The following is a 24,863-nucleotide window of genomic DNA, read 5'->3' as shown; positions in this document are numbered from 1 at the left end:
AAGAATTCTGATAGATTCCTGAAGTCTCAGTTTAGGAAACAGATCTTGCTATAACCAATTCACTTTTTGTTGAAATAACTAACTTTCTCATTCTCACTCTCTTCTGCCTATTATAGTCTTTCATTTCATATGGGTCCTCAGGGCCTCTTTCTATCTGCTGAAATGTATGTTGCCTGATTTATGAATTGTTGAATAAAGTCAAAGGTTTACAACAACCAAATCATTTTAAAACCTGAACAACTCTATTGAATGAACCTGAGAAGATATCATCATTAAAATTTCTGGACATTTCTGCAAATAATTTCCTAGACCATTATTGCATTAAGAAACATAAACAATTTAAAAATATCTTTGATTTTTACTTTCAGTCAAGACAGAGATATTTGTGTCTGACCATGAGAATAAACAAAATATAAAGAGTAACTGTTCCCCAGCACCAAATAACAGATATAGGTGGGATCCTGGAGAGAAGGGGAATACATTAGGTGACAGCCCCAATTATCACAGATTCTCACTTGCAATTACTTCACAGATTATCATGCAGGAAAATGATATCCAAATGAAGAGCAGTCTTTTCTAGACTGAAAGGAAGAGATAAGCCCAGAATGTGTACAGCCAGAATTCGTAAAGGCTTAGAAGGAAAGAATATTGCAAACAAAAAGATTTGAAAATCTGAAGCAGCATTTTTCAACTGGTGTGCCACAAGAATTTTCAAGGTATGAAATAGCTGACTATTTAGTCAGGGGCACTGACCTCTTTTCCCTTGGGTTGTCAAATAAAAAAAATGACAACAGCCAACATAACAATAGCCATCCAGTGTGAGTGAATCAAAATTATACCTTTTTTTTTTTTTGTCAGATGGGCAAAGATATACTTTTTGGTGTGCCACAGAATTTTAGTAGTTTAGTTTATGTATGCCATAAATTAAAAAAAAAGGATTAAAAATCACTGAACTAAAGGAAAAGACATCTGTGTCTCTGACTGAATAGTCAGGTATTGCATGGTTTAAAAAGTTTTGCAGCAAACCAGTGTACAGCAGCACATCAGTTGATAATTGCTGCTCTAGGGAATATGACCTAAAAACTATGGACAAAATTAAAATAAACTCATCACAAACAATCCAAAAAACAAACACTAAAGCAAGCAAACAAAACCAGAAACGAATGTCAAGAGAATTTTCCACTAATACAGAGTGTGGCAAAAGTAGGGTTATAGTAGTTCGTATAAAAAAATACAATAATGAATAAATAATAATATGTAAATAAACTTTATGTTTTGCATACTCACAACTATAAACTTGCATTTGTTCCACCCTGTAGAACTCCCTGCCAGAACAAAGCCCAATGCAATTGCTCAACTGCAATGTTTAATATACAATTTAAGATGTACCAGAAATGCAAAGACTTAAAATCAGTGATGGGATTCAAGTAATTTAACAACCGGTTCTTTGCACTAATGTCCATTTGAAGTATAAAAAAATGATATACTGAAAGGTAGTTTATTATTTCATGCATTTAATACTTAAATAAGAACAATAAAAGATATACTCAAAACTAGATTGTTATGAGTTTTAAAACATTAATGAAAAAAATATTAACTAATACCTGACAAAAAACAATAAAACTGTTTTTTAAGATATTTCCATGTTTCTTGATTGGTGTCCTCAAATGCAACTTTTTTTTCACCTATAGACGTAATGAACATTACTGTGGGCATTTAGAATATGCTGCTCTGCAGCTTAATTTTTAAAAAGAGTGAGGAATGTATATTTGTGATTTCCACATTGGGCAGCTGCTCAGGTGCCCGCCTTAGAGAGAACCTTGATTAGAACTGTCATTTTAACAACAGGTTCGCCAAACTCAGCAAGAATTTAGGTATCGCTGAACCGGTGCAAAATGGCTAAATATCACCACTGCTTAGAATGTAATGTGGTAAAAATGATGGAGTGGGCACCTCTAAACCATTTGTCGTACCTCCACAGAGCTTTTAAAAAATCAAGCAAAAAAGGACAGAACCAACATTGTTAGTACTCTGAAAAAAAAAATTAGTCATAGGTTTACAGCAACCAAGCAAATGTTGATTCAAGTAAAAGCCACTTAAACAGGAAAAAAGGTTTGTGACAATTTTTTATTTGCTGTTGCCCCACCCCCTCCCCAATGCAGCAGGTATTCTAAAGGAAGCAGAGCAGACCTATTTGCAAAGCACTGTCATTTCTGGGAGCTACTGAAGGACTGATGCAAAGTGCTTGTCTTTGTTTTACCTAACTAGGAACCTTCTCAAAGTGAGTTAAATGCATTCTTCAAAAACAGAAGATGAATGAACAATCCAAGACATGGCAGGAAAACCTGGGAGAGAGATTCTTTGGAAAATTGGGGCGTTACAAAGTGTCCGTGTACACTAAGGGAGTTTAGAAAGACACAAGCATACCCCTGGTGCTTACTCAGAAAAAGATCTGAGAAAACCTTAAACATTCAACCTGCTGGTTGATCTCTAGGTGCAGTGCATGCAAGCAGGAAGTGCATGCAGGCAGGAGGAAGTGAAGGAGAACTTTGGTACAAAAAAGGGAGAGAGGGTTATTTTTTCTCCTCTCTTAAATACTTGGCAATTCAGTAAGAATAGGTTTAACACCTCAGTTTTAAAAGTGACATTGTTTCTAATGCAATCGAATATCTTTTTTTTTAATTTAAATTTTCTTTTTCAATTACAAGTGACATTCAATATTACTTTGTATTAGTTTCAGGTGTCCAGTACAGTGGTTAGACAATCATATACTTTACCAAGTGTTCCCCCAGATGTTTCCAATACCTACCTGGCACCATACATAGTTATTACAGTATCATTGACTATATTCACTAAGCTATAACTTACATCCCTGTGACTATATTGTAACTATCAATTTGTATTTCTTAATCCCTTCACCTTCTTCACCCAGTTCCCAACCCCCATCCCTTCTGGCAACCATCAGTCTATTCTCTGTGTCTACAAGTCCTTTTCTGTTTGTTTGTTTGTTTCCATATTTTGTTCTTTAGATTCCAAATATAATTGCAGTTGAATATCTTCTATAAATTTTAACACATATTTTTCTCTCTGAAATATTCTTTTTATGCCCTTTGTACCATAAAAAGCAATTATTTAATATGGCTTGAAGATACAGGTAAACTACTAATGGATTTAATTTAATAAAAATTAAACTCTCTTGAATAATTCTAGTTTTGAAAAGTATAGAGATGAAAGCAACTGCATAAATTAAATCAAATTCAGAAATAACTACATAAAAGAAAATCTTTTAAAAACAATGTGTCAGAGCAAAACAGAAAACAATAAACTTTGTGTTTTAAAAATGGTCTTTCTTATTATACTTATATTTTTTGTTTTCAAGGAACTTTTCTGCTTGTAGGAGAACTTCAGGGGCATCTGTTCTGGGCAGATTTTAATGTCTCAACTCAGCAGTCTAGAACTGAGAGGGAAAAAGAAATGCATGTAAGGGAAAAGTGTTGATCCTTGTGATGTCAAAGGAGTTGTCACAAACAGTGCATTCTAAAGAAACAATGAGAATGATTGCAAACTGTATCTCTATTGCTATCATATTAACATATTTCTTAAGAAAGTTGCATTCTTTTAAATAGAATATGCTAACGTTTTATAAATTATTCAGTAAAAATGAAATACAAGATAAAGTACTGACTTAAAAAATTAGTTCTAACTAAAAAAATGTATGATTAAATTTACTTTGAATCATCTCTAGATGTGATTAAAGTATGCTGAATCTGAATTGTTACATATAATTCGACAGCCTTCTGAGTTAAATACAAATGTCTAAGATCCAATTGGTAGCAACAGGAAAAGGAGGCATGTTGTTTAGTATATTAAATTTCTGTAGCAGGTGTATGCAATGAGTACAATGGCAGAATCAGACACAATTGGCCTACAAAAGGAAAGATGATGTTGCTGGAATTCACTTCCTGGCAATGATAGGAAAAGACTCACATTTCAGCTTAGACACTATAGATTCCTCTGTCCACTGGATCTGAAATAACTAGAAGATGAACTAGTCACATTTTCTGGATTCTTTATTTAAATTCACTATATTTCATTTCATTTTTAAGTTACTGATATAGTGCTCATTCCAAACTGTTTTGAAGATTACATTCTCTGTCACTATTATAGGGAATTTCTTATTAAATAAGTATATGGATATATATTTTAAAAGACCATTAATAAATAAACTATAGTTATAGCTGAACAATCTGCTAACCATTTGTCTACAAAAACCCTTCTGGTAGGTCATTTACAAAAATATAGGCACACAAATGGTTTCTACTTTCCCTATACTATCTTTTGCCTGCTGTTCAGTTTTTTTTCACTCAGCTAAAAGTGATCTTGCAGCTCCTGGGACAGAGTTTTGAGAAAATCTGTGTACTCAAAAATAAAAGTAGAGAACAAACCCTAAAATTATAAAGAGTTATGAAGCCATTCCTAAATTAGGGATCTTCGACTGTACCGCTATCTACAAGTGGCCCCTCTCCCCCAAATGTTATCTTTTCATTGTCTGGAAAATTACCTTTTATTTTGTAGTTCTCCTTATATTTTATGAAGAAAGACAATTTTGACTTAGAAAGTCACCTTTGAATAAACCCATTAAGCCCCTAAAAACCCTCAGTTTCAAGAGACCATAATTGCATGTTTGTACACATTAGTGAGATAAAATTGCTATGTTCCTAATGATTAAATAGCTCAGCAAAAACTATAGTTGACTAAAAATGTAATATAAAGCATTTAAATAAGAAAAGACCTAGAATAGAAATGAATTTAATGAAATTAAATGTACTATGAATTAAAATAAATTTACTAATTAAATTAAATTTACTAAAACAATAGTAATTTTAGAAATAAATTTAAAAGTTGTGTACATTAAAAACAAAATTATTTCTAAGTCATCCTAAGTAATTGAATACCAATCAAAAACTAGAAAATAGTAAAACAAGTGTGGAAAAATTTAATATCCTTATATTTAAGACATCATTCAAATTATTATGAGAAAGTTAAGAACTTGAGTTACATATGGACAAAAAATAAATAAATAAGTATTGGCCTGAAGGGTAAACAAAAGTACCCCATGAATTTTAATTTTCTATTTGAGTGCTTAAGCATTGATTAAATATTATGAGATGTTTATTTCATCAATTAAATTAGTAATTATACAAATGATAATATTCAAGGTTGGGGAAAATTTGTAGATATGACACTTCCATAATTTGATTGTGAGAATAGAAATAGTCATAAACATTGTGGAAGGCAGTGCACTATTGTCTCAAAATATTTTAATTTTTGTCTTTTTAGCCAATAATTTCACTTATTGTTGTCTATATTAAGGACATAACCAGAATATAAAAAATATGTCTATTATAACAAGTAGTAATACAGTGGATGTAACTGAATGTCTAGCAATAATAAAATACTTGATTTGTAGTATATCTATAAGTAAATTAAAATGTAATCATTAAATTATGTTCATCAAATACTTTTAGAAAGAATTGCTTAGTCTATATTAAATGATAACGTATTTATTTATATGTAGTAAATGTATAGAAAAATAATGGAATGAATACCTGAAATACCAATGGCAATCTCCATGAAGTAAAATTTATATGCTTTAAAAAAATTATCTGAGACACTTTTTAGCACTTTCTAAATTTTCTTTGAGTATGCATTTGTTTATATCATATGTTAATATTTAAAATTACAAAATAGAAGTTGTTTGATTTTGGTTAAAAGGATGTCAGTGCATTCACTCATTCATGTATTTAATGAATAAATATTCAAGTATCTAATATATGCAAGGAGTATTTCTCCAACTTGAAGTTGGTATTATATATAAGATACATATACCATATTTCCCAATGTACAAGACACACTCTTTTCTGAAAACTTTAGAGTCTAAGAACTGGGTGCATTTTGTACAGTGGTTGTAGATTATTTTACTTGTATTGCCCACTATTTCACACTTGTTGTCTTTGTGCTTTGTTTTGCACTTGTTACTGGTATATATCACAGTAGATTGTGTTTTACCAAGTTCTGCCCAGAAATGGCTCAGAAAAGATTTTCATACAGTGCTGAATTCAAGTTAAAAGTGATCCAGTTTGCAAAAGTGAGTGGAAATTTTGCTGCTGAACATAAGTTTGATCCTTTTCCAACTGAGAAATCAATTTGAGACTGGCTATGAAAATAAGAAACCCTACTGAAAACACCACAGCAAAAGAAGGCCATGAGAGGTAATTCAGCAAAATGGCTTAATTTAGAGAGGGAATTCTAAAGATATACATTGAAGAGGAAAGGGCAAATGGAATTCCTGTGTCCACAAAGATGGTTTGGCATGAGGCAAGAAAAATTGCTGATGAAAAAGAAGTTACTGATTCAAAGGAGGACACAATTGCTGCTTCAGGTTCATAAAATGGAATTGACCAAGCATGTGTACACACACCAGACTTGCCCAAAAGATGCCTGAAAGCTATGAGCAGAAGGTCCTTGAATTTCATTGTTTTATCATTCAATGTTGAAAGACACTTCAGTTTGAGTTGGGACAGATTGCAATAATGGACAAAGTCCCCCTTCAATTTGATGTTCCAAGTAACAGAAATGTTGATAAGGGGGTGAAATCTGTAACTGTGAAGACAAGTGGACATAAAAAGAGCCATTATACAGTTGTTCTAGCTTATTGTGCCAACGGAAACAAGCTGCCTACTATGCTGATTTTCAAATGTAAAACAATGTCAGAAGAAGACATTTCTTGAGATGTGATAGTCCACATTTATGACATGGGTTGGATGGATCAGGATTGGATGAAGATCTGATTTGAGAAAGTTTGGAGAAGGAGACCAGATGGGCTCTTACACAAACCTGCTTTATTGGTGCTTGATCAGTTCAAGGCTCACACAACAAAAATCATGAAGAAGATTGCTGCAAAGCAAAACTCAAAACTTGCCATCATACCTGGAGGCTTGACATTCCAGCTCCAACCACTTGATGTCAGCATCCTTTCAAGCTGCCATGAGAGGTGAATGGAACCAATGGACAAAGTCTTCTGAGACAATTTGACACCATCAGGAAGAGTGGAGAAACCAACTATAGGAGAAATTTGTACCTGGGGAAAAGATCTTGAGATAATAACAAGATTGAGATCATTGTCAAGTCATTTAAGAAGTGTGGCATTTCAAATGCTATAGATGGAACTGAGGACGAGGCAATATATGAAGACAGTGATTCTTCATCAGACACAGATGAGGACAAGCTAATCAATGGGAGTTTTGACAGTGTTGTGGAGTTGTATGAATTTTATGATGAATAAAACTTAAGTTCAATAACTTTATGTAATCCTTTTTTTTTTTTGAAATTTTGGGCCCCAAAATTAAGCTGTGTTTTATACATGGGAGCATCTTATACATGGGGAAATATGGTAAGTATGGCATTATAGAGCTTACATTCTAGTGTATCAAGAAAACAAACACCACAGTTTTATTAAAGTAAAGAATTGGAAAAAAGAATGGATTACAAATTGAATGAGGAATGTGAAAATGGAAATATGCATTTCAATTTTTTTCAATTGTTTGAAAAGAGAGCAGAAAATCACAGTGTTAGTTTTGTTAATTTTAAGACATTTATTGGTTTAAGGATTCTGTTGTTTTTATATCAGCTATAAAAGCGGTCCAATGGAATAGGAGAAATGAGTAATCCAGAAAAAAGAATTTCAGAGAGGAGATGAAACCCAGGGCACAAATCAAGGGACTAAGCTTTAATACAAGAAGAGGAAGCTCTTTTACTGAAATGATGGATTAACAGAAAATACAGGTATAGGTCACACAGGACCTGTAACAATAGGAAAATGAGAAACTTCAATCAATTACTTTTTAGTCAATAAAGTATGTTGCAATGAAACAAGTTTATCATTTCAGTATAGGTATTTGAGTAAAAGAATAAATTAATATGGGAAAATTTAAGAAAGTGAAAAGTTTAAGTAGTTTATCTTAGAAAGTAGAAAGTTAACTTTCCAGGGAAATGTAGCAATATTGCTGAGAACTTGATTTATAACCTGTATACTTTCTGCCTGATTGTATGACTTTGCTCAAGCAAATTTAGTCTCTCTTATTCAACTGTAGATAAATGTGTCTATGATCATTGGGATTTAGCCAAACTATAGACTGGTTCTCAGTCCAACATTTATATTAGCAGTAACCCTCATCAATAAAAGGGTCACTTACTAAGCAAATGCTTACTTAATAATATGTGTTTTCAAAAAGGCACAAGAGAATAGTGAGGAAAAGGCAAATAAAACAGTAGCTAGCTACCTTGGAAAACTTTCTACAGAAGCAGTTCTTTTTCTTTCTTTCTAGTGAGAGATACAGATAGGAACAAACAGAAAAGGAGGGAGAGAGATAAGAAGCATCAATTCTTCATTGAAGCACTTTAGTTGTTCATTGATTACTTTCTCATATGTGCCTCCAACAGAGCCAGTAACCCCTTGCTCAAGGCAGATGAGCCTCCACTTAAACAGGTACAGATTTTGAACCTGAGTCCTCTGCATCCCAGACTGACACTCTATCCACTGTGCCACCACCTGGTCTGGCAAAGTCAGTTCTTTTTCAACAGTACTAAAGATGATGTTAGTTGTTAAGAATGTGTGGAAAAGACTGTAGCAAAAGCAGTGGTAGCGCCATGATTAAAGATAGTCTGAACCAGTGTTTTTATTAGTGCCTCCTTCCCCAATTCTCTCTTTACGTGGTGTCTTAACAGATCTTGCATGGTAGAAATCTTCTTTTATGCACTGTTTCTCTACTTATGCTAGGGAGAATTCAGGGTAGAAAGATAAATAAGATATCTCAGAAGAAGTAGAAGGATATACATGTAAGTCATATTTGATATTGTAAGTATCCAAATGCAAGTGAGAGTAAAGGGTACAGATATGAAGAAATAATTGAGTCTGTCTCATAGCAATTGAGAAAATTACCATTAATATTAGTGCTCCTACATTTTTCTTGACTCAAAACCATTAAATAACATCCTTTTAAAGAAAAAAGAACCCAAAGATTGTGGAATGAAGATATCATGAAATGTATTTATGTTATCTTAATTGTCAAACTAGATTGGGATAAGAAGTAACTATGTTATCAGAGTGAAGGACACTGAATCTTGGAACCAAATGAACAACAGCAACAAAAAACTTTGGTTAAATCACTTGATAAAATTTCATGCTTTCTTTTATACTTATGACTCAGGATAGTGGACATTTAACAGATACACTTATCCTTCATTCAATCCCTATGACTTTGTAATGATTTTATGGAACACTCCAGTCTTTCTCTCCTTTATCTGTGTCAAACTTTCTCATGCTGTCGTATCTCTCAGGGTCTGTCAAGAGAAGGGGAAGGGACACAATGAATACCAGGAACTGTGCATTCAGAACCCACTCAACTTGAAAACAAGTAGTCTCACAATTCACGAAACTGCTCAGCCATTCCATGCAACACAGCTTCAAAGTACCTGCAAGAGAAGCACGAGGACACTTTTCAACCATTTAGTCATTTAGAGGCATGCTTATATATGTGACCTGTGCACGCAGGTGTGTATATATATATATACATACATTTAAATATTTTCATTTGAAAATGTACTGCCCTTAATTGTAGCATCATTCACTGTAATGTTGCAGCATTTGGCCAATGCCAATATAGGATTTAGAAAGTTTCCCATACATGTCCGTTGCTCAAAGTTCTTTCATTTTATGTTTCAACTCATCCTTACTTCATTCATTCAGCGTGTTAGACACAATTGCTGGTGATCCAAATACTAATATGTCCTCAGTTATTCAGACTCTATAGAGGGCATTATATTTGAATTACTTCAATTCAGATTGACAAGAAGGAAAAAAAGGGACCAGAAATTCCAAGCGAGGAAAATAGCATAAAATAGAAGCAAGCAACCAAAAAATCAAACAACAAACAAAGCGTACATTGTATGTGGTTAAACCTAGTTTCTTGTAGAGTTGAGTGGCCTATATAGGAACTGTTGAGTGGCCTATACCAGGAACTGTGCATTCAGAACCCACTCAACTTGAAAACAAGTTGAGTGGGTTCTGAATATATAACTTTCCTTTGTTTGTTGTTTGATTTTTTGGTAGCTTGCTTCTATTTTATGCTATTTTCCTCGCTTGGAATTTCTGGTCCCTTTTTTTCCTTCTTGTCAATCTGAATTGAAGTAATTCAAATATAATGCCCTCTATAGAGTCTGAAAAAATTAGTCTTGATAACCAAAGACATTTTGTAAAAGTACAAGAAAATACTGGCTAAAATTAAGTGAAAAAATGATGCCATATTTGTACTTTAGAGAAATGCCTCTGGAGGAACCATAGAAGATGAACTGGAATAAAAGAAGGTTCAAGGTGAAGATGAGGCAGACAGCTGGCAAAGATGGCTATTTCAGTTGTCCCAGGGGATAGATACTATGAATGCCTGAACTAAAGTCTTGGCAGTGAGTGTGAAGGACAGAAGGAGGATTGTAAGGTATCCTCCAGATGGAGAATCAATAGGAATTGATAAACAAGTGCATATGATATAAGGAGGAGATATATCAAGAATGCCCACTGGTTGTCTCAGGCAAATGAATAGGCCACTGACATCATTCACTGAGATATATAAAAAGTTATAAAGAATTTTGCTTGTTGAGTCTTTTATAAAAATATTGGAATTTTTAGGAGGAGTACCACCTTAAGCCTTTATCATTTTGCACCTTGCATATAATTGGTTCCACAGATATTAAGCATAAAAACCTGCACAGGCTTAGAACAAGTGCCAATTTCAGGATTTTGCCTGGGGTCCGTCCTGGGTATAAATAACTTGTGTAATTTCCATAATTGGATTTTAATGTTTTTTTTTTTCTTTTCAGAAGAGTGCCAATATCTCACATAATACCAATATACCAAAGTTAACAGGATGTATTAGGAGAACAGCCGATGGCTGTTTTTACACATGCAGTATCAGGAGTGATTACAATACAATTTCTTGCTTAACTTGGTCAGATACAGCTCCTCTCTGTAGGTCTATACTGATGTCATCTAGCAAGTTATGGCTGACCTATTTGAACAAATTAGTGAGCAAACATTCTGTGACTATTTTGAACAGAGTGAATATTAGTGTCAGTCTAAATGCCTGTTTGTTTGTTTGTTTTTACCTACAAAGTAAAAGAGTTTAAAGTAACCCAAGTTAGATATTATCTGCAAAGCAAGTGAAAAAAACTGTTATTTGTGTTTCCCAAATAGAATTTTCTTGACAAAATTTACAAGTTACATTTATAGAAATAAAAAAAATGCTCATTTATGACTACATAGATTTTCCATTATGGTTTTTATAATTCTAGAAAAGTATGAAAAAGGAAAAAAATCAACTTGTGTATCTACAACTGAATAATTAATTTCTTCCTTGTTTCATTAATTTGATTATTATTTTTTGTTTTTATGGTTTGAATATACTAGTCACGTTTCTGTTTGTTTATGGGCATGATTGCACAAGTACTAATGACGATTGCCTTATACATGCATGAAAAATCATTTGATTTTAATAGATAATGTTCATAGTTTAATATTTAGTCCCAGTAAAATTAAAAACCCTCTGGAAACAATACAGGGTGAGATGTGAATTGAGATCAACTTTGCACTTTGCTATAAAACAGAATGCAATGCAAGAATTTGCAAAATTATTTGATTAAAAATTTATTTTACTTTAGAAAAGTTTCAATCAGCAACAATACATGAATGTTTATGTATTATTGCTGTAAGTACCAGTTGACACAGGTATTTGTCTATAATAACTATATCTTTAGATCTTATAATAAGAAAACAAACAAACAAAAATCCACAAAGGAAAGCAAATCAAACATTATATTCGCTGGAAAATATAACAAGTAAATATTGAACTTGTAGAATTAATAAACAAATTACATACAGGTTCAGGTCATTTACAGTTAAAAAATATTTATCAGCTAATGTTTCTAATAGAAGCTTGAACTTTTAGGTCAATCATATACCTGAAAGTTAGCAAACACTAGAGATAGATACTAAATTCTAAGTAGAAATAGCACCTACTAGAAACTACACTACTTTTAAAGTTTTTGAAACCAAATCTATTTAAAAGGTTTTTTCTGTTTCCTTTGATAGTCAACCTTGATCAATTTTCATTTGAAGAGGTAATTGTAAAATCCCCAAAGTCCCTAAAACAACATAATTAGACACTCAACCAAAAATTCAAACAAAATGAATTCCCATTTACCAAAGCAATTGATGTGAACATCTTGCCTTTTGTTTAAATACATTAATCATTTTAATTACAAATTAAGGGAAAAGTGAAGGAAATTATAGAGTTCAGTATATAGCATATATGTGTATGTGTGTATGTATGTCTTTTTATGCCTTAAAATGATGTGTGCAACAAACAATAATATTATAATAAAATATGACTTTAAAATTCTGAGTATGTATTGGTAATGCATTATTTTAATATATATTTAAAATTGCTTTCTGTATGTAGAAGGATGTTTAATGCAGAAAAAGAACTATGGTATTCTTCCTGTTCTGAGGGTGGGATCTAAATTTGTTGGCTGTAGAATTGCCTTGTAGAGATGTTTTTAAACTAAGATTTGTACTTGTAAATTTGCCCTTTTTCCTATTTCTGGAATGACAGGTGGTTGTTTGTGGTGTGCGAGGAGGTGGTGTCATAATGTATCATAATAATACAAGTGGACAATTGTCAGAGGCCTTACCAGTAAATTAATCCAATAAGGGCACTTTAATCTAAAAATTACCATATTTTTGGCTCCATAAAATGCACTCCCCCCAAAAAAAAGTGGAGGGGAAAATGCCTGTTTATCTTATGGAGCAAAAAATACAGCATTTTATTAAATATTTTAACACACCAATTGTTTCAGATTTTTTTTTTCTCATTTTCCTCCTTAAAACTCTAGGTGTGTCTTATGGTCAGGTGCATCTTATGGAGCAAAAAATATGTTAATATTTGTTTATATTGAGGATATAATTTAATTTTTAAAAAGACTAATACTACTACTAAGTGAATTTTTAGTACTTCTCTAGCTGCAACACTGGGTCTTGAGCAAGAATAAAGTGGGCTCAAATATAAGTCCCTGCATATGGGGTACTGTGAGTATAAGATCTTTGATAATACTAAAAGGGCAAGGAGTCAAAGAGAGACATGGCAAAATTGTCATAATAGTAAACTCATGGTATTATCTTTTGTTATTTTTTCACCACTTCTTCACAATGTTATAAAGTTTTCATTTTCTTTAACATTTCAGGAATGTTTATTAGTTCTACTTTGTTCTGTTTAGAGAAAATTAAACCAGTGATACCTGCAGTACTTGGTAAGAGCAATTCTGAAAGTCTAACAGATGACTCAAAGAGATGCCTCGGCAGAAATCAACAAGATTGCAATCCATTTGAGTCAATAAAAATACTCTAGAAAGTTTCAACAATAAAAAACAAGGTATGCCTGAGGGATGAAGGAAAGAGAAAATAAGGGGTAAAGCATGAAGGAGTTAAGGAGAAAGGATGGACCTGCTGACAAGTAGGAATAAAGCTTTGTGTAAGGATCCATGTTATCCAGGTATTAAAGGAAAGGTGACAGACACCTTGAAGTCTGCGTAACTTGAGGTTTTGTAATATAACTTGAAGTTATATATATATGTATGGCAATATCTAATTTTTACCACAGTCAAGGACATTTACTTTCTTTAAAAAAAAATACAACTGTCTCAGCAGGCTGCTCGGCAGAGATGCACACAATTTAGAAGATGCACATGTGCAGCTTATGAGTGTAGCCAAGTTCAAGCCCAGATTCAACCCTTGCCTGATGGAAGACAGAAACCACTGAAAGGACTACAAGAAAATAGAAGTGTACGAAATGTAAGCCACCTATGGACCTGAAGATGGCAGCGGAGTAGGCGGACTCACAGATGCCCAGCTCTCACCATCAAACTGGAATACAAATCAATTTAGAAAAATCAGCATGAAAAACCAACTCTGGACTAAAAGAACAGCTCTCAAAAACCAAGGAGCAAAGAAGAAGCCACAACAAACCTGGTAGGGAGCGCCTGAATCTCCCCTGCTTATAGGAATGGAGGGGAGGGGTGAGGCTGAGAGCCCAGAGGGGATCACACTCCAGGGAAAAGAGCAAAAAATACTGCTCACAGCCATTTGCCTGGTGACCAGGGAGCGAGGTGCGTTGAAAAGACCAGCTTATCTCCCAAGTGGAAAAGAAAGAGAGAGGACAGACTGTGAGGGGCTAAGGAATGCAGAAAACGACCTAAAAAAAGCTGACTCATTTGTGCTGGAGGTGGCTATAGCTGGGGGAGGGACTGATCTTTCCCCACAAAACAGTACTGAATTGCTTCCAGATCAGAGATCTCCAGACATCTCTCCAGCTCCAATCAGCGCAACAAGACAGAGCTGAAAACAAGAAGGGGGGAGGGGCAGTAACTCAGGTCTCCATGGAGATCTGAGATACAGCTCCCCCTACTGAAGCTGAAAAAACACCCTGCCCCCAGAGAGACTAGTTGGTGGAAGAGGCCTTCAGAGTCTCAGGTTACACCCATCACATTCCTGGATACAGTTTCAAGTAAGCCTCCTTCTGAGATCAGTGAACAAGACTATCACCTGTTAAGAAAACAAACAAATCAAGACTTCAAAGCTGCCCAAATCCAAAAGTGATTACAAATAATAGCTGATACCAACATAAGAAGGCCTAGAAATAACACAACTGAAAACTGGAGGCAGACAACACCAAGCCTAGACTCAACCAGCTCTATAAGGAAAACACCCAAACACAGACATAATGAGAAGATAAAAAAGTGCAATCCAAATGAAACCACTAGAGACACCTTCAGGAGATGAACTGAGTGATATGGAAATAATCAAACTTCCAGATGCGGAGTTCAAAATAATGATTGTAAGGATGCTTAGGGATCTTAGAACAACAATGGATTCTCATTATGAACACCTAAATAAAGAAATAGCAAGTATAAAAAAGAATCAGTCAGAGATGAAAAAAACAATATCAGAAATAAAGACCACAATGGAAGGAAATAAAAACAGGATAGATAGAGCTGAGGATCGAATCAGCGAGTTGGAGGACAACTGGAATGAAGGCATGAAAGCAGAGAAGAAAAAAGAAAAGAGACTCAAAAAGTCTGAGGAAACTCTTAGAGAGCTCTTTGACAACATGAAGAGAAATAACATCTGCATCATAGGGGTTCTGGAAGAAGAAGAAAAAGAACAAGGGATAGAGACTTTGTTCAATCATATCATAGCTGAAAACTTCCCTAAATTAATGCAGGAGAAACTCTCACAAGTTCAAGAAGCACAGAGGACTCCATTAAAGAGAAACCCAAAGAAACCTACACCAAGACACATCATAATTAAAATACCAAAGCTAAGCAATAGAGAGAAAATATTAAAAAGCTGCAAGACAAAAAAAGCTATCACCTACAAGGAGCCCCCATAAGGATGACATCCAATTTCTCAACAGAAACACTTGAGGCCAGAAGGGAATGGCAAGAAATATTTAAAGTAATGCAGAACAAGAACCTACAACCAAGACTACTTTATCCAGCGAGGCTATCGTTTAAAATTGAAGGAGAAATAAAAAGCTTCCCAGACAAAAAACAACTCAAGGAATTCATTCAACCAAACCAATGCTGCAGGAAATGTTAAGGGGCCTGTTATAAACAGATCAAAGTGGGAAAAGAATATAGCAAAAAAGGAATACAGCTTTAAAGAATAAAATGGCAATAAACAATTACATATCAATAATAAAATAACCTTAAATGTAAATGGATTAAATGATCGAATCAAAAGACATAGAGTATCTGTGTGGTTAAGAAAGCAGTACCCGTACATATGCTGTCTACAAGAGACACACCTTGTAACAAAAGATACACATAGATTGAAGGTAAAAGGATGGAAAAAAACATTTCATACAAATGGAAATGAAAAAAAAGCTGGGGTAGCAATACTAATATCAGACAAAGTGGACTTTAAAACAAAGGATATAGTAAGAGATAAAGAAGGCCACTAAATAATGATAAAGGGAGTAATCCAACAGGATGATATAACTATTATAAATATCTATGCACCTAATATAGGAGCACCTAAATATATAAAGCAGACTTTGATGGATTTAAAGGGCGAGATCAATAGCAATGCTATAATAGTAGGGGATTTCAATACCCCACTAACATCACTAGATAGATCCTCAAGAAAGAAAATTAACAAAGAAACAGCAGACTTATTGGACACACTAGATCAACTCGACTTAATAGATATCATCAGAACCTTTCACCCTAAAGCAGCAGAATATACATTTTTTTCAAGTGCTCATGGTACATTCTCTAGGACAGACCACATGTTAGGGCACAAAAGTGCTCTCAACAAATTTAAGAAGATTGAAATCATATCAAGCACTTTTTCTGATCACAACGGCATGAAACTAGAAATGAACCACAAAAGAAAAGCTCAAAAATTCTCAAACACATGGAAACTAAATAGCAGGTTGTTAAATAACAAATGGATTAAGAATGAGATGAAAGAATAAATTTAAAAATTTCTAGAAACGAATGACAATGAGCAAACAACAACTCAAAATTTATGGGACACAGCAAAAGCAGCACTGAGAGGGAAGTTCATAGCACTACAGGCAACTTTAAGAAGCTATAAAAAGCTCAAACAAACAACTTAACCCTGCATCTAAAAGAACTAGAAAAAGAACAGCAAGTAAAGCCCAAATGTAGTAGAAGGAAGGAAATATAAAGATCAGAGCAGAAATAAATGACATAGAGGCTAAAGAAACAATACAGAAGATCAAAGAAACTAGGAGCTGGTTCTTTGAAAAGGTAAACAAGATTGATGAACCTTTAACTAGAATCACCAAGAAAAAGAAAGAGAGGACTCAAATAAATAAAATTAGAAATGAGAGTGGAGAAATAACAACTGACACAACAGAAATACAAAATACTGTAAGAAAATACTATGAAGAACTGTATGCCAAAAAACTTGACAACCTAGATGAAATGGACAAATTCCTTAAAACATACAATCTTCCAAAAATCAATCTGGAAGAATCAGAAAACCTAAACAGACCGATTACACCAGGTGAGATCGAAATAGTTATCACAAAACTCCCAACAAAGAAAAGTCCGGGGCCTGATGGCTTCACAATGAAATTCTACCAAATATTCAAAGAAGAACTAACTCCTGAGGAACACCTGTGCTTTTTTGTTTAATTTTTATTTAATTTTTATTTTTTTGTATTTTTCTGAAGCTGGAAACGGGGAGAGACAGTCAGACAGACTCCCGCATGCGCCTGACTGGGATCCACCCGGCACGCCCACCAGGGGCGACGCTCTGCCCACCAGGGGGCGATGCTCTGCCCCTCTGGGGCATTGCTCTGCCCAGACCAGAGCCACTCTAGCGCCTGGGGCAGAGGCCAAGGAGCCATCCCCAGCGCCCGGGCCATCTTTGCTCCAATGGAGCCTTGGCTGCGGGAGGGGAAGAGAGAGACAGAGAGGAAGGAGGGGGGGTGGAGAAGCAAATGGGCGCCTCTCCTATGTGCCCTGGCTGGGAATCGAACCCGGGTCCCCTGCACACCAGGCCGACGCTCTACCGCTGAGCCAACCAGCCATGGCAGCCCTAAAAACTCAGAAACATTGATACGTAAAGACACATGCAGCCCCATGTTCATTGCAGCATTGTTCACAGTGGCCAGGACATGGAAACAACCAAAAAGCCTGTCAATAGATGACTGGATAAAGAAGATGTGGCACATATACACTGTGGAATACTACTCAGCCATAAGAAATGATGACATCAGATCATTTACAGCAAAATGGTGGGATCTTGATAACATTATACGAAGTGAAATAAGTAAATCAGAAAAAAAAACAGGAACTGCATTATTCCATATGTAGGTGCGACATAAAAGTGAAACTAAGAGACATTGATAAGAGTGTGGTGGTTACGGGGGGAGGGGGGAGAGGGAGAGGGAAAGGGGAAGGGGGAGGGGCACAAAGAAAACTAGATAGAAGGTGACAGAGGACAATCTGACTTTGGGTGATGGGTATGCAACATAAGTGAACGACAAGATAACCTGAAGTTGTTATCTTTGAATATATGTATCCTGATTTATTGATGTCGCCCCATTAAAAATAAAATTATTAAAAATAAAAAGAAATAAAAAAAATTAAAAAAAGAACTAACTCCTATCCTTCTCAAACAATTTCAAAAAATTCAAGAGGGAGAAAGACTTCCAAGCTCCTTTTATGAGGTGAGCATAATTCTGATTCCAAAACCAGGCAAAGACAACACAAAGAAAGAAAATTATAGGCCAATATCTCTGATAAATATAGATTCAAAAATCCTCAACAAAATATTAGCAAACCAGATCCAACAATATGTAGAAAAAATTATACACCATGATCAAGTGGGATTTATTCTGGGGAGGCAAGGCTGGTACAACATTTGTAAATCAATCAATGTGATTCATCACATAAACAAAAAGAAGGAGAAAAACCATATGATAATTTCAATAGATGCAGAAAAAGCATTTGATAAAATCCAGCACCCATTCATGATCAAAACTCTTAGCAAAGTGGGAATACAGGGAACATACCTCAACATGGTAAAAGCCATCTATGAAAAACCCACAGCCAACATCATACTGATTAGGCAAAAATTAAAAGCAATACCCTTAAGATCAGGAACAAGGCAGGGGTGCCCCCTTTCACCACTATTATTTAACATAGTCCTGGAAGTTCTAGCCACAGCAATCAGACAAAAAGAAGAAATAAAAGGCATTCAAGTTGGAAAAGAAGAAGTAAAACTATCATTATATGCAGATGATATGATATTGTATATAGAAAACCCTAAAGTTTCAGTCAAAAAACTACTGGACCTGATAAATGAATTCAGCAAAGTGGCAGGATATAAAATCAATACTCAGAAATCAGAGACATTTTTATACACCAACAATGAACAGTCAGAAAGAGAAATTAAGGAAACAATCCCCTTCACTATTACAACCAAAAAAATAAAGTACCTAGGAGTAAACTTAACCAAGGAGACTAAAGACTTGTACTCAGAAAATTACAAAGCATTGATAAAAGAAATCAAGATACAAACAAGTGGAAGCATATACCATGCTCATGGTTAGGAAGAATAAACATCATTAAAATATCTATATTACCTAAAGCAATCTATAAATTCAATGCAATACCAATTAAAATACCAATGACATACTTCAAAGATATAGATCACATATTCCAAAAATTTATATGGAACCAAAACAACAACAACAAAAAAAAAAAACACGAATAGCCTCAGCAATCTTAAAAAAGAAGAATAAAGTGGGAGGTATCACACTTCCTGATATGAAGTTATACTACAAGGCCATTGTACTCAAAACAGCCTGGTACTGGCATAAGAACAGGCATATAGATCAATGGAACAGAACAGAGAACTCAGAAATAAATCCATAGCTCTATGGACAACTTATATTTGACAAAGGAAGAAAGGAAATACAATGGAGTAAAGACACCCTCTTTAACAAATGGTGTTGGGAAAATTGGACAGCTACCTGCAAAAAAATGAAACTAGATCACCAGCTTACACCACTCACAAAAATAAACTCAAAATGGATAAAAGACTTAAATGTAGGCCGTGAAACCATAAGCATCTTAGAAGAAAACATAGGCAGTAAGCTCGTCGACATCTCTCGGAGCAATATATTTGCTGATTTATCTCCCCGGGGAAGTAAAACAAAAGGCAGGATAAACAAATGGGACTATATCAGACTAAAAAGCTTTTGCACAGCTAAAGACAATAAGAACAGAATAAAAAGACAAACTACACAATGGGAGAACATATTTGACAATACGTCTGATAAGGGGTTAATAACCAAAATTTATAAAGAACTTGTAAATCTCAACACCAGGAAGACAAACAATCCAATCAAAATATGGGAAAAAGAAATGAATAGACAATTCTTCAAAGAGGACATACAGATGGCCAATAGGCAGATGAAAAAATGCTCAACATCACTAATCATTATAGAAATGCAAATTAAAACCACAATGAGATATCACCTCACACCAGCCAGAATGGCACTCATCAACAAAACAATACAGAATAAGTGCTGGCGAGGATGTGGAGAAAAGGGAACCCTCCTGCACTGCTAGTGGGAATGCAGACTGGTGCAGCCACTGTGGAAAACAGTATGGAGATTCCTCAAAAAATTGAAAATCGAACTGCCTTTAGACCCAGCTATCCCACTTTTAGGAATATACCCCAAGAACACCATAGAATGGCTCCAAAAGGAGAAATGCACCCCCATGTTTGTGGCAGCATTGTTCACAATAGCGAAGATCTGGAAACAGCCCAAGTGTTCGTCAGAGGACTGGTGGATTAAAAAGCTTTGGTATATATATACTATGGAATACTACTCAGCCATAAGAAATGATGACATCGGCTCATTTACAATAACATGGATGGACCTTGATAACATTATACAGAGTGAATTCAGTAAGTAAATCAGAAAAAACTAAGAACTATATGAATCCATACATAAATGGGACATAAAAATGAGACTCAGAGACATGAACAAGAATGTGATGGCAACGGGAGTGGGGGGTGGGGGAGGGGGAATGTGGCAAGGAAGGAGAGAGGGGGTGGGGGAGGGGAGGGGCACAAAGAAAACCAGATAGAAGGTGACAGAAGACAATTTGACTTTGGGGGAGAGGTATACAGCACAATCAAATGTCAAAATAATCTGGAGATGTTTTCTCTCAACATATGTACCCTGATTTATCAATGTTACTGCATTAAACTTAATAAAAGAAATATAACTGTGCTTCCAAAATCATATTCAATATCTAACTTTTAATTCAATTAATCTTATTCAAATCAGGATCAATATTTTGCAAGACTAATAACCATATGAACAATAAAGAATAATCTGTAGAGTCATAGTATCAAGAAGAGTGCATGAGTGGGAGCGGAGAGAAGGGCTGGATGGACTAAAGCCGACTTGTCAAAATTATCTTAACATGTTCTTCCATATCATCAAGTTCTTAACCCTGCTTCTGCATTATCTAAGGGTATGTAGACAGCATTCATCTGTGTCTGATGTTTCCCTTCTTCACATTGACACATCAATGCCCAGACTGTTGGATAATTTGAGATAATGAGCCAACCTCAAAACATTTTTTGAAATTTACTAACTTTTAATGTTATTTACTCTTCAAAATAAAAAACTTCTGCAATTTGTGATGGTTTAAAGTGAAACATTTTAGACTCAATAAATGATATATTTCACATGAAAATCTATATAAATAAAAATGTAATGTTTGTTTGTTCAAAATCTTAAACCAATTGCTTCTTCACTGATTGTTTGAAAGTTTGACACAACATTGCATACGAATATGCACTCATTTTTATATACCTACTATTATATAGACATAGATGTCACACCTGTGACAGGTAAAAACATTTTTTTTTAAAAAAAGCACCATCTGTTGGACTTAAAAGCAACACACGCTATACTAGTTATTTTAAGATTCCATTTCAATGTTTCCGATTTACAATCCATTTATGTGCAGCCAGACTTGAGGATGCATGATTGCGAGCACGGCAATCGCATTTTGCAGCTTCAGATCTGGTTTGTTCTCAACAGGATGAATGTGACAGGCTGAGAGTAGCTGAAAGACATCAACAAGAAACAGCAGATCAGCATCAAACACCACTCCGTGCTCAGCAATCACATGATTACAATCGCCTTGCATTCTGGTACAACCCAGTTGATGATTATAGTTTGAGCCGGCATGTTCTCATCGGCACTATGACTGAAGTGTGTTCTTATTGTAAGGCTCTGAAATTTAATGGAGAAACAAAAGGAATTTGTTGCGCCGCCGGAAAAATTAAAGTGCCTCAACTTGGAGAACCACCAGAGCCATTAAAAACTTTGCTTGCCGATATACCACCGAATCATAGCATTTTCTCTCTAACATCAGGAAATAGAAGTCATGCTTCCAAATGACGTTGTTCGGTGCAGAAATCCCAACAGCTCAATTCATGCCAACTTTCAAAGTGAAAGGACAAATTTATCATAAAGCCGGCTTCCTGCTTTTATTCCCAGATGGTCAACATAAATTCTTAGGAGTGTATTTCATCAATGATGAATTGAATGCACCCTGTGGAATTTCTACTGGCATAAAAAGGTCCATCATTTCCCAACTGCAAGAGCTTCTTCACAAAAAAAGCAATTTAGTGTGTTTGTTCAAAACAGCAAGTGACATAATGCCGTCTGATATACACAAGATTGTTATTCATGTGACAATATGGCTGCTGGAGAACATGTGCAAAGATTCAATTCTTCAATTATAGATGAAGTGGCAATTGTTATAGTCAGAGATCAATTCTAATCTAAAAATATTGTTCTTCATCGGAGAAACAATCAATTGACAAAAGTTGCAGAAACTCATTGATGCTACGATGCCCTGTGATATCCAATCATTTTTTGGGATAGTGCCGATGGATATCACTTTAATATTAAGATGATAAATCCAGTCAGTGGTGAAGAAACAAATATGAAATGCAGCACAATGAACTAGTATCCATACCAATTAATGATTCGAGGGAATGAAGACAATCACATTTTGAAATGCTGTCAATTGTTTCACCAATACATCATAGATATGTATGCAAAAATTGAAACAGAACATTTGATATTCATTCGTTTGAATCAGACCAAGCTTCACTCTGAAGAATACATTCATTTGCGAGATGCAGTTGTAAATGATGGTAATGCAACTAACATTGGAAGACTAATGATTTTGCCATCTTCATAGACAGGCAGTCCACATCATATGCATGAGTATGTTCAAAATACAATTGCGTATGTTTGTCACTATGAGTGTCCAGACCTATTCATTATATTCACATGCAATCCAGTTTGGGATGATATACAATAGCTCTTACTTCCTGGCAAATCACCAGTGGTTAGGCATGACATCACAGCACGTGTTTTCAGACAGAAGCTGAAATTGCTGATGAATTTCATGGTAAAACATGAAGTGTTTGGGTCTGTGCGCTGTAAAAAAATAACGAGCAACATCGTAGAAGTAACAATCTTGACAGGACCTTTCAACGGTGAAGATGTCCTCATTCCTTGCATTCCTATGATTCCAACGAATATGCCATTTCAATTTAAGAGATTGCAATTCCCAATTCGATCAGCTTTTGCAATCACCATCAACAAAGCTCAGGGCCAATCTTTAGAACTGTGCGCTTTAAATCTACACATGAATTGCTTCTTACATGGACAATTATATGTTGCGTGTTCTAGATTCAGCAAACCAGACAATCTCTATATCTGCACAGACAATAGAACAACAAAAAATATTGTATACCCACAAGCATTGTGAAATTAAACATATTAGAAACATGTGCTTTTTTCTTTTCTTTCTTTTCCATTTAACCAGACTGAGCCACAGCAAGGTGTGGCCGGGTACAGCTAGTTAATAATAAATTCTTTTCCTATAGATGAAATAAAAGAAAACTATGTATAGACTTCACTTCTCTCAATCCCTGAAGTACTTCACTTTTCAGTGGACACAAACTTGATTTGAATGAAGAACTCCTTTGGGTGTATTTGTTCTATAAAATGGATTGAAATGTTACACTTAAATTCAAGATGACCACAAATCTGAAAACTTAGTTGGAAACCAGATGGCTGAGTTGCCAAATCTAAAATGCCATTGACCTGTCTCAGCAGGCCACCACCCTCCAGCAGCTACTTGTCAGATACAATGGGGTAATTGTTCACAAATCTAAAATGTACATAACAGAGAGGCTTATAACCACTCTGCCCATGCCACATAAAGATGGTGTGGGAGTTGAGACATTTATTCTGTCTGTCTCTCTTTTCTTTTTTTTTTACAACTGCAATGTATATATTCTGAACTATAGGTGGAGTATTTAAACTAATTTTCTGTTATAGTTTAAAGAGGTGCTATTGTAATAACTTGTTTATTTTAGAATAACAGATGTAATGTGAAATATTTATTACCACTTTTTAGGGGTTTTCAATTCATTCTATGTTACCTGAGAATTTTTAAATGTTACATATTTTTTCCTTGTGAAAATTCCATTTTAGATTTTAGTATCTACCTGAAAATATGCATATTGTTGGATATATATACATGAAATGTCAAATTAAATAGTGTTTACTTCTACTTTACTCCTCTATCCTGACCCTTATGCTAATTACCAACTCTCTTATTGTTTGATTACTAGGAAAAATTCAGGAATATATAGAAAGATATTGATAACCAGGTAATATGATTTAGAAGAAATAGTGTCTAATATTGGCTGAAAAAAATACATTTTTTTTCAATATTCTGGTGTGATTCACATAACTCTTGTTCTTAATTTTATCTTTAGAGTCACTCAAGTAATTGGCATTTTAAAACTAATATTTGTGTTAGCCAGAAAAGATATTCATCACATTATTTCATTCACTTAAAACATTAATCATTCCTTTTAAAAAAGGAGAGTTCCTACTATTATGTTTTTAACCATATTTTCTGTGGGAATACAAATGTTAATAAACTATGAATATTGTCCTCAAAGTTCTCTTAGGCTTCTTGGGGGTTGGTGTATGTAGTTATAGCAACACAAGCTGTTTAGGGCACATATTCCATGAAGTAATGTAGAAGGCTCTACTAGTAAATGGATTACTGAAAACAAACAGAAGTGGGGT

At 34.6% G+C, this 24,863-nt stretch overlaps 1 pseudogene; it reads left to right on the top strand.

Annotated features, from left to right (window-relative positions):
* Positions 1-22,139, top strand: part of LOC136388421 (small ribosomal subunit protein uS5 pseudogene) — a 41,245-nt pseudogene extending 19,106 nt beyond the window's left edge.
* Positions 22,140-24,863: the final 2,724 nt, after the last annotated feature.

Source organism: Saccopteryx leptura, chromosome 1 (genome assembly GCF_036850995.1).
Source record: "Saccopteryx leptura isolate mSacLep1 chromosome 1, mSacLep1_pri_phased_curated, whole genome shotgun sequence".
Classification (NCBI taxonomy): domain Eukaryota; kingdom Metazoa; phylum Chordata; class Mammalia; order Chiroptera; family Emballonuridae; genus Saccopteryx; species Saccopteryx leptura.
Note: the sequence above shows the minus strand (reverse complement) of the source record. Positions and strands in the feature narration are given on the sequence as shown.